This window comes from Equus quagga, chromosome 4, assembly GCF_021613505.1.
Source record: "Equus quagga isolate Etosha38 chromosome 4, UCLA_HA_Equagga_1.0, whole genome shotgun sequence".
NCBI classification, from domain to species: Eukaryota; Metazoa; Chordata; class Mammalia; order Perissodactyla; family Equidae; genus Equus; species Equus quagga.
In genome coordinates, this window is record NC_060270.1 from 115,550,011 (window position 1) to 115,561,879 (window position 11,869).

At 39.3% G+C, this 11,869-nt stretch overlaps 1 pseudogene; it reads right to left on the minus strand.

Annotated features, from left to right (window-relative positions):
* Nucleotides 1-5,154: 5,154 nt before the first annotated feature.
* On the minus strand, nt 5,155-6,429 carry LOC124238697 (tissue alpha-L-fucosidase-like; annotated as a pseudogene).
* Between the last annotated feature and the right edge of the window lie 5,440 nt (nt 6,430-11,869).

Here is an 11,869-nt window from a genome sequence, read left to right on the forward strand (position 1 = left end):
CACAACATCTAATGTCCATCAACTCTTGAGTCTTCTTTATGCCCCACCCAGAGCTCACAGTCTGTCTGTTTCCACTTCCTCTGTGCCAGCATATCTGTTAATGTCCCAAGTGACTTCCTTTACAGCCGTGTGATCATCTGTGTATTATTAACTAACCGCAAATTAAAGTCATTACGTGGTGCTTAATTTTATGTAACATTTCTTTGTAATGTGTACAAAAGAAATTTATTTTAACAGGAGTTTAGTAAATAGCATGCGCCATGATTAATTAGAGAATATAATGGGTCTGTTGATTTGAAATTAAATTCAGCACAACAATCCTCTTTAAAAATAATTTCTTAAATGACATTTCAAGGTGTGCGAACCTTTAAAAAAGCAAAAAAGCGAATATCCTGCATCTATGGTCTTCAAGCATTGTCTCACATCTCTCTGTTGGACTTTACCTGCTGGAGGAGTCACTGAAAGGAACAGCAACATTCAGAGAGCTGTTTTAAATCCTTTTGGGAACAAGATAGAGCGTAAATGAATAAATGAAAAAACAAGCGAATCTTTAAATATGTGGAAGTCAGTTGTAGCGCAGTGTACCTCAGTCCCCTCCAGCTAATGTTCTCTTCTTCTTCACACACACCAAGTGCTTTCCTGCCTCGGGGACTTTGCACTGGCTCCTTCTGCCTAGATATCTCTCTGCCTGGCTTTTCATGTGACTCAAATCCCAGAGACTTCTCTGACCATCCGAGCTTAGGAAGTTCCTTGCCCCAGTCCCTGTCCCACCACTGTATTTAATGTTTTATTCGCAGATATTATCTGCCTTTGTGTTGATTCACTGCTTTTCCTCCACCTCCTCCCAGAGAAGACAAGATCCTTGAGAACAAAAACTTGTCTGCCTTCTCCTGCCTGTACCTCCAACACCTCAAACAATGCCTGGCAGGTTAGTTGGTGCTTAATAAATCTTTGTGAAACAAATGAATGAATTTCATTGCTCTCACAAGCCCGTATAAATAATCATGCTCCTGATGGACGGAAAGCATAATTCGCTTTACAAGTTTTCTTGAAGAAAAAGAAAGAGAAATTTAGTATTTGTTGGCTAGACATGAGCTGCATTGGAAGGAAATGAATAATTAAAATGTAAACAAATTAAACACCAGGAAGGGCAGGAATAAAGGTTGTAATTAATTGCTTAGTTTGCACAAACACCAAATACCAGCTGAGAAGTGAAACTTTCAATCAGTTGGCGCCTTCTGTCTTTGCAAACCCAACAACCAGTCTGAACTGTTCCCATTAAAATAACTTAGCCAAGCCACTATCTTTGCTGATAATAAACTAAACGATGAGACGCTTCTTTCAACTTTCTTGCATTTAAAACAGGATTCTTAGGGTTGACACGGAGTTTCACTGTATGGAGATGTGAGGAAGAATGAGAGGAGAGTGACGCAGGAATGTAACAAAGAGTTTCAGACTGAAGATAAAGACTAAGAGGTAGAAATTTCTATGTTAAATGTCATACTATATTTCAGTTTTATCCTCAAAATACACCAAAGTCTCTCTTTCTCCCTAGACTCTGTGCCTTTGAAAGATGCTCTGCAACTCAACATGAAGTCTGTATCGAACCAATGGGACTGGCCTAGCAGTATTAATAAGATTTATTCCCCAGTTGTGAGTAGGATCTGGAAAATGTTTATTTTCTGATTTTCTCGCTGTACTTAGAGCAACCAGAATTCTGGGTGGCTCAGTGTGCAATGAGTTACAGTTTCCTTATGTTCAAATCCCAGCTCTGCCATTTACTAACTGTGTAAGCTTCACAAGACACATAATTTCTCTGAGCCTCAGTTTTCTTATCTGCAAAATGGGCCTGATGTAACTCATGTGGCTTAAACGGAAAGCACTTGTTTTCATGTGATTGTACGCGTCAATCCTTTTACTTATTATTTTTGGATTTTAATTTATACTTTAGAGAGTCGTTCCCATGCCAGCTTATAGAGTAATTCACCCAGATTTTTTTCCCTAATATTTTATATGTTATATTTTACATGTAAATTTGCCATCCACTTAAAATTTGTCCTGGTATACAGTACAAGGAATGGCTTCAATTTTATCTCTTCACATACGGCTATCCAGTTATTAAAAAATACGTCTTTTCTTAACTAATTAGGGATGTCACTTTTATCATATACTAAGTTTTTATATGCAATTGAGTCTATTTCTGAATTTTCTTCTGTTTCCATTCGTCTGTCTATTCATGCATTAATACCAAACTGTTTTAAATTTAGGGGTTTATTAGATGTTTTAATATTATACTATTTCTCTTCTTTTTGAGGGATTTCCTGGCTATTCTTGCATGTTTATTCTTTCAAACAAACTATATGGTCAATTTATCTAGCTCTAGGAAAAAAACCTGATGACAGTTTTACTAGAATTGTGTTGAATGTTTAAATAAACATAAGAAGAACTAAGATCTTTATAATGTTGAGTTTTCCTATGAACATAGTTTATCTTTCCAACTGTTTAAGTCTAATTTTATGTCTTCATTCATGTTTATAATTTTCCTCACAGAGATTTTGAACATTTCTTGTTAAATTTACATTGAGGTATTTTGTTTTGTTTTTATCAGACACATGGTCTTTTCTTCCATTGTATCTTCTGTAGAACTGATTTTTGTTTTTATCTATTGATTCAGTAATTGTATTGTGGTAGTATTGGTATTAGTGTTCTGAAACTGCTGCGTAGGTAGAGTGGGATAAAGCAAATATATGTATATTGGTGTCACTGAGAACTTGGATTTTCAGCTGGGGTGAAAGCAGACACAAATGTAAGATCAATGAAATTAAGTAAGAATCTCACAGTTCTGAAAATAAATCTGGGGTAGCAATACTAATTCATAATTCGTTTTATGTTTAAAAAGTACGCATTTTCTTGCCAGCCCTGGTGGTCTAGGGGTTAAAGTTCAGTGCCCTCATTGCTTCGGTGGCCTGGGTTCATTTCCCGGTCATGGAACCACACCACCCGTCTATCAGTCTGTCAGTTGCCATGCTGTGGCGGCAGCTCACATAGAAGAACGAGAAGGACTTACAACCAGACTATAGAACCATGCACCTGGGCTTTGGTGAGAAAAGAAAAAAAGAAGAAGATTGGCAACAGATGTTAGCTTAGGGTGAATCCTTCTCAGCTAACAGCAACAACAAAAAAGTATGCATTTTCTAGTTCTATCCACTGAAAAGACGTGGAAACAGTGGCTAAACCAATAGCAATGAGAACCCCTGTAACCCTGACTATATCTGTAAATACTATTTCCCACCAAAAGGAACCAAGCCTCTTGGAAAGATGGCTTATTCCATGTCTGAGGCAGGAGGTTTATTAAATGAGTCTGGAATATCTTTTCATATGAGGTAGCAATGAAGATATGAAAAACTATTAGGGCTCTGTCCAAAGGATTTGGGTACCAGTTTAAAGAAGATCCAGCTGGCCAAAGATGGGATCGTTTGTGCATTGGTAGGATGATAAATGCAATGGATTGAAACATACCAAGTATATATTTAAATCTGTAAGTTCAGTATGATACCAAAAAACTAAACTCATTAACCACCTTTAGAAGATGCTAGGGAACCAATTCATTGTGTTAAAAAACTGGTTTCAGAGTAACCCAATTGTCAAGGGGAAGCTTCCCTTTATAGAATTTTTCTAGCTAATAAATGAATAAAGAACGATAGAAATGGGATAGCATCATTTTTGCAAACTCCTAGTGAATTAATGGATCTGAGCAGTGACCACCATGGCTGCTCACATCACCAAAGGGAGACAATCAAACATTATGTACCTCCTAAAAGAAGTGCAAACACTATGTATGAAATATTCCTTTCTTTTGCTGAGGAAGATTCACCCTGAGCTAACATCTATTGCCAATCTTCCTCTTTTTTTTGCTTGAGGAAGATTATTCCTGAGCTAACACTCTATTAACTGTTTAAGTCTAATTTTATGTCTTCATGAGTGTTTGTAATTTTCTTCATAGACATTTTGAACATTTCTTGTTAAATTTACATTGAGGTATTTTGTTTTGTTTTTATCAGACATGTGGTCTTTTCTTCCATTGTATCTTGCTCTATTTTGTATGTGGGTTGCTGCCACAGCATGGCTGATGAGTGGTGTAGGTCTGCACCCAGGAACCAAACCTGCAAACCCGGGCCACCAAAATGGAGCACACTGAGTTTAACCACTTCACCATAGGACTGCCACCTGCATGAAACATACTTGATGAAATAATGGAACCTGAATCTTATCAAGAGTCTAGATCTAAATACCAATTTACAGCTTACAATGACAGAGGAACACATTAAACAACATCACAGAGATACAATCAGCAAAATCCAAATTGTTGGAAACCCCAGGACAAGCAGCCAGTTTCTTCAACAATAACTAAAAACAAATTGCAAGACAAAAAAGAGAAATGGTAGGGAGACCTATAAATTGTTTTTGACAAGCACACTTATGTATTTAATCATATTTTAAGTGGCAAAGTAGAATCACATCCATTTTCTTAATAGTATCGCTGTAAACTGACTGAATTTTAGAGCTCTTGGTTTGCTTTGGAAACTTCTGAAGAGTTGACCATTAACAGCTTAGCAAGCCTTTTCATTCCCCTCCAGGCTCTCCTGCACTGGGACGTGGGGGGGGGGGGGGGGGGGGGGGGGGGGGGGGGGGGGGTGTCTGGAGTCAGGAGAGGGTTGGTGACAATTGATGCTAAATAAATAGCATGTGGTTGAGCTTGCCAAACTCTTTCCATCTCCTCCCATAGGCAACAGGGTGACTTGGCTTATTCTTTAACTAAAGTCATTAAGTAAGCAAGTAGGCTTATCAAACACAGAGAATGAAGGGAAGTTTCCATTGTACATAATTTCCAAAGGTAGGAATGAATGAACTCAGAGCTTAATTATTCAGTACCTTCTTTTGCTGACCAGAGAGAGGTATGCTAGCAAGGGAGCTCAGATACTGGGTCCATTGAGACATCAGTGTAATGTACTCGGTCCCTTTGATTAAAATGTGTTGGAAAAGCCATCCTCTCGGTGGGGAAGAGAAGTTAGTTTATTACAATGATGGTACTATACAAAGAAAATCAAAGAAGCAAACATCAGGCAGTGTCCCATTTTTCATGAACTCCAATAATCACTCCATTCCTATCAGCTTTACAGTCAAAGCAAACTTAACTGGGTCAGCAGGAGGTGGTAAGCTGGGCAGGGAAATGAGGAAGACTTTATCCAGATCTGTGGACCACTTCAGCTCTTCCTGGATTCCCAGAATTCTTACCTTTGTTGTTGAGGTAGTCATGGGAGACTGAAGGTTAAGACTCCTGATCCTTTTGAGATATACCATATAGATATCACATTCTTCTCTGATTGTACCCTTGATGGTTTAGATGCATAAATAACCTCCCCAGTGACGTTCAGCCATTTCCCAACAGCAAAAAGCCTTTCTTGGAAGATGGGAACAATCAGTCCATCTTTAGTTGGTTCAATGTTAAGAAGATAGTTACCTCCCAAACTTACTGTCTGAACGAGTTCTGAAATGATTTCAGATTCATTTGCAATGTCAGACATGGCCATGTCCCCATGATAGCCCCAGGATGACTTGTCAACAGTGGTACATGTCTCCAACTTGTGATCTAGCAACCTCTCTGGCTTGCATTTATCTTGACAGTTGTAGTATCCTCCAGGGTAGCAGGAACATTTCTGGTCCCATTAGTCATTTACTACCACCTCATCCTTGACAGAGCTATCATTGTAAAGCCAAGAAAGAAAATTTGTAGACTTCTGCTAAGTATCAGGACATTTCCACTCTCCATTAGACCAAATCAGGTCAGATTTGTACCTGTTAACAATGTCATATAACTCTGGCATTGTGTTCACACTGACAAAATGCTATGTTTCAAAGCCATTTTTCTTATCAAGTAGGTAGAGTGGATGGAACCATTCTAAGAATGAATGATAGAGTCCATAGCATATGTTCCTCTTCTGAACAGCTGTTCCCAACTCATCAACTCATCAAATCACGAAGGGGCTCCAGGTTCCAGTTCCAAGACACAAGACTCAGCCAGTTTGTGAAGCCTTCTGATGCTTCACTGTCAGGACTACATACTGGCCCAGTGGTCTGGAAGACATCTGCCAACTTCACCAACTAGGTGCAAAAGGCGAGGGTGAGCTGCAGCCCAAAGCCGGCATAGCTGAAGCCTGGTAGGTAGTTGTTGCGCATGAAGCACCGGCACCCGTGCAGCTGCTTGCCCTTCTAGTCCCACCAGAACCACTCACTGCCCCAGGCCAGCACCCAGAGCACAGCCCAGTGCACTAACACCTCATACTTTGCTTCAGTGCCCAGCTGCCGGCTCTGAGCCCGGGGTTGCCCACTATGCAGCGTCCAGCACCAGCATCCCACCCTCGACCTCATCTCTAGAGCCCCAACATCCGCCAATTAAAATTCACCAATCCACCAAATGGATTTTGTTTGGAACTTGACTCATGCAAAGCAAACACTTTGTTATGTTTTGTTTTGTTTTAGGGAAAACAGGATTAGTATGGTGTTCATGACAGCAGATGAGAGCTGCTGTGCAAATCAGAAAGAAGTGAGAGCCTTGGGGTGGAGAATCTGGGGAGGACGAAAAGGCAGGCCAGGTGAGGCAGATGTGTGACCTTCCCACTAGGTGACGCGCTCACAACCTCATTTATCTATCATCTCCAGTTTGCCCTTCAGGGAAATATTTTGGTTTGAATGGAATCTCAAAATATAGGGATCCAGAAAAAAGATTAGCTATATGAAACTGTGCACTCCAATTCAACTAGAGATAAGACGAGAGAGAAAGGAGACATATCTCCCAATTCAGTTCTCCTCTCTTCAGTTATGTTTTATGGAGAACTTATGTCATTCACAAAAGAGACGTAGTTTCCCCAGGGGAGACAGCAGGTGTACATTTTTCTTGCAAGGTTATTTAATTGCTGTCAGAAAGACATATGATTAACAAAACCAAATGCTGGAAATATGAAGTATAGACAATTTTAAAGTTGTTTATATAGTTGATTACAGTATATCATACAATGTGTTTATTTGCCATAAACCTGCCTATCACAGACTGTTTCCACACCTGTGTATCTGCACTAAACAGTCTACCGCTTAGCTGTGCATAAATTCCCTGAGCAAATGGCCAGTACCCAGCAGAAAGTAGCTTTCCCTGGTGACCTCTCAGTCACCTCCTATGCACCAGAGTCATACCAGTGGCTTGACCACCTCAAGCTGGAGCCTGAAGCCTGCTGACCTGTAGTGTCCCCTGCTTTGATAAGAGCCCTTTGAACTCTATGGAAGAAAAACAGTATGGAAATGACCAGCCTTTGGGGTTCCTCAACATCCTTTGTGACATTGCTACTCTAAGTAAGGCCCACCATCTGTAATCTGTTGATTACTGTTCAGAGATGAGACAAGCACGGAATTGAGAAGAACCATTTAGAACTGTCGAGAGCCACTTGGCAGCATAAGTTTATGTCTAAACAAAAGTGGGACTTGAATTTTGTGCGTATTGGGCTTTTACTCCACTTTAAGTTATTTTTATTACACTTCACAGAATATCAGGCTGTGACAGATTAGAAATAAAAAAAACTGACCCTTCACCACACATAGAGTGATGGCCCTATGCATGCTACATCCTTGACACACTCTGACAGCTCCCAAGGGGCAGCCCATGGCAAAAATGTGGACGTAGAAACATGGTCTTCCCAAAGGGTCGCTCATAGGAAGAAGCAGATATCTAATCTACCGCACATGGGTCCATGCCAGAGGTTGGGAGATCTCATGAAACCACCCCAGCGGACCCCTGCTCATAGCACAACCCTTAAGCTTTGCAATAGTAGTAGCAGCAGCTAAGACTTCCATAGGACTTATTACAATGCAGATACTGTCCTAAATGCTTTACACATACCAAGTAACAGATGGTTCCTCTCTCTTTGGAGTGATATATATTCACACTTGTACATGTACCCAAGGAAGTGTAGCATCAAGCCTGTTTACAGTGACTCCTTACATAGCCATGAAACTTTGCTAATGACTGACAGCTTACTCAGGTATTTAAAGACACCATGCCAAATATACTAGAGATAATAATTAAAGAATAGAAATATAATACCCAGGGTGAGTTTTGTATTCAGATATTGGCCATCGAGTATAGCTTGGAAAATTTTTCAAACAGAAAGAGCATTCAATTTTGGAAAATACAGGGATAGTTTGAACTATGTTTTCTTTTTTTGCTATTGCTTTTGGAAGTTCTCAGGCATATAACAGAGATTTTTAAAAATGCATGTAAGAGGCAAACACAACTTAAGAAAACTTATGTTACAGCATAGAGACATTATCCAAGACCAAATCTTTCATCTACTAATTTTCTTCCCCTAAATATGTTATAAGACTGAGGAGCATTTCAGGTATTCTGTACTCCTTGTCCAGACGTTGAAGTTTAATAAATGTTTGAATTTTATGAAGTCTGTATTTAACAGACAGAATCTATTTGCCCTCTAAAATGAGCCTTCTCAGACTATGTGTAAGGGCAGCTGCTTTCTGCCCCCACCCGTGATCTCTGCCGTAAGCGGAGTTACCCCACTGTTGGTGACAGCCAGATTCTCTACTTGGCTTTGGAGTGGTCGAAAAAAGTTAATCACGCATAGATTTTCAGTTCATCGTTGTAGGGAGGGATTAAGGAGTTCACTCTGGGGAAATATAAATAGAGGGAAAAATTAGCTCCTCCCTCATCCTTCTGAGGCCTTTGTCCCTCCTCAGGTTCTGGAGACAAGCTGGGGCTTGACTCTGGCGGTTAACAGGTGGTCCCAAACCCAAGTGAGCAGGCAGGGAGATGTTTTCTCCCAACTGACCAAAATCTCTTCTCCTTTGCAACAATTTAAAACCCAGTAGTAAAATAGCGGTGCTGACGCCCAACAATTAATATTCGTTGGAAGCCCGTAGAATTCCAGAGCCATGATTCCTGCCCTTAATTAACCAGGAATCTCCAGAGAGTCTTCACCACATTAACTCCGCATGCACTTTGAGATGAGGTCATGGCTGTAGACCTCCTCCTGAAGGTGGAGGACCAGAGAAGGACAGGGAGGCCAAGGCAACTCAGCCAAAGACGCAAGGTGAGTTAGTGACACGACGAGAAGGACAACTGATACTTAGTGGGTTTAGTTACTTTTTCCAGAAGAGAAAGCCCAACTTAGCCTTAATATAGCCAAAAGTGAATTCCTGATTATTCCTCCAAATCTTTTCTTCCTCCTAACTTCTGTATAAGAAGTCTGGGAGTCATCTTTGACACGTTGCTCCCTCTCACTTTCCCAGATCCAACTTGTTACCAAGTCACGGCTACTTTACCTCCGAAACACAGCTCTTGTTACTTCCAGCTCCACTGCCTGGTTGAAGCACTCCAGACATGGATTTGTTAAATGCGTGTTGAAGTGGAATGTGACACCAGGAAGACAGAGGAGTTGGGAGGCAAGCTAGATTTCCTTTTAAAAGTAAGATTTTGAGAGGTTTCTTCAAAAGAAAATAAGGATAAATTAAGCTTGTGGATCACCATATTTGTTTGGATATATTGGGTAGTGTTAGTTGTAGACACAGTAATATCTTAAATATGCACTTTCCACTTCTCTATGTGCAAATGAAATCCTTACTTGAACAAAGCAGAGTTTAAGTTAAATGCATTGTGGTTTAACAACAAAAGAAACTAGTGTTGTAAATTGATTATCTAGTTTTTCTCTCACAATCAGACTGTTAAAGACAGGCAAATGAATGTTCCCATAATTTTACAGATTGGAAACTAAGGTACAGAGAGGTAAAATGACTTGCCCAGGGTAACACAACTGAGACTAGAATCTGGAATACCCATGCCCATGTTGGTGTTTTTTCCCTGTAGACTCTGCTCATCTGTCTGATGCATTCTGTCCTCATATTTTAATGCTAAGAGAACCTAAACGATAAAAAGCAATCTAGGAAGTTCACCAATTTAGCAGAAACCTGTGGCACACACACATAGTCCAGAGACCATGTTCTTCTTCTGTTGTGGTGGTTCTAGAGACAGTGTGTGTGCTCCAGGATATCGAAAGCAAAGACTTGAGTAAGAAATTTTCTTAAAGGACAAGAATATTAAAAATAGCTATAGCCACAATAATTTGTTAATGAGTATATAAAAAGAAGGAAGTTGAGACATTATAAACATAAAGGGAGAGAATAAAAGAGTAGACTTTTTGTATGCAATAGAAGTTAAGTTATCAGTGTAAAACAGCCTGTTATATCTATAAGATGTTTGATATAAGCCTCATGGTAACCACAAAGCAAAAACCTATAGAAGAGAAAAAATAAAGAGAAGGCAATCAAAGCATTGCACTATGGAAAATTATCAGTTCACAAAGGAAGGCAGCAAGAGAGGAGGAAAAGAACAAGGAGACTACAAAGCAGCCAGAAAACAATAAGATGGCATTATTAAGTCCTTACCTACCAATAATTTCACTGATATAAATGAGTTAAATTTTCCAGTCAAAAGGCATAGAGTAGCTGGATAGATAATAAAACAAGACCCAATTATATGCTGCCTACAAGAGACAATCTCCATACTACCCAAAGGTATCTATAGATTTAATGTCATCTCTATCAAAATTCCATTGGAACTTTTTAAGAATTAGTAAAAACAATCCTAAAATTCATGTAGAACCACAGCAGATCCCAAATAGCCAAAGCAATGTTGAGAAAGAGCAAAGCTAGAGGCATCACACTTCCCGATTTCAAACTATGTAACAAAGCTATAATAACCAAAACAGTATGGTACTGGCATAAAAACAGACACATAAGCCAATAGAATAGAATAGAGTGTCCAGAAATAAACCCATGCACATACGACCAACTAATACTTGACAGGGGAGCAAAGAATACTCAGTGGGGAAAGGCCTGTCTCTTTAAAAAATGGTGTTGGGAAAACTGGATAATCACACCCAGAAGAGTGAAATTGAGCCCCTATCTTATACCATATACAAAAATTAACTCAAAATGGGTTAAAGCCTTAAACACAAGACCTGAAACCATAAAACTCCTAGAACAAAGCATTGGGTTAAATAATGTTCAGTACAGCATTATTCACAATAGCCAAGACATGGAAACAACCTAAGTATCTGTCAAAAGATGAATGGATAAAGAATATGTGAGATACATGTATAGCTGTATAGATATAATGGAATATTATTCAGCCAGGAGAGATAAGGAAATCTTGCCATTTGCAACAGTATGGACGGAACTTGAGGGCGTTATGTCAAGTAAGATAAGTCAGACAGAGAAAGACAAATACTGCATGATATCACTTATATGTGGAATATAAAAAAGTCAAACTCCTAAAAAAGAGTAGAATGGTGCTTACCAGGGGCTGGGGGTTGGGGGAAATGGGGAGATGTTAGTCACGGGGTACAAACTTTCAGTTATAAGATGAATAAGTTCAGGGGATCTAATGTGCAGCATGGTGAGTATAGTTAACAATACCGTATGATATACTTGAAAGTTGCTAAAGAGAGTAGATCTTAAATATTCTTTTTGCAAAAAAGAAATTGCAATAATGTGAAGTGATAGAGGTCTTAGTTAACGCTATGGTGGTCACAATGTCCCAATACAGAAGTGTATCAAATCAACACATTGTATACTTTCAACTTACACAATGTTATATGTCAAATATATGTCAAGAAAGCTGGAAAAAAAAGAAATTTTCATTATTGGTAAAATGAAAATCCTGAGGAGAAAACCCACAATGACTTATTTCTGTGATACTCTCTTGCGCATTGGTTCTTTTTGCCCTGAATACAAATCCCTCACTAAATAA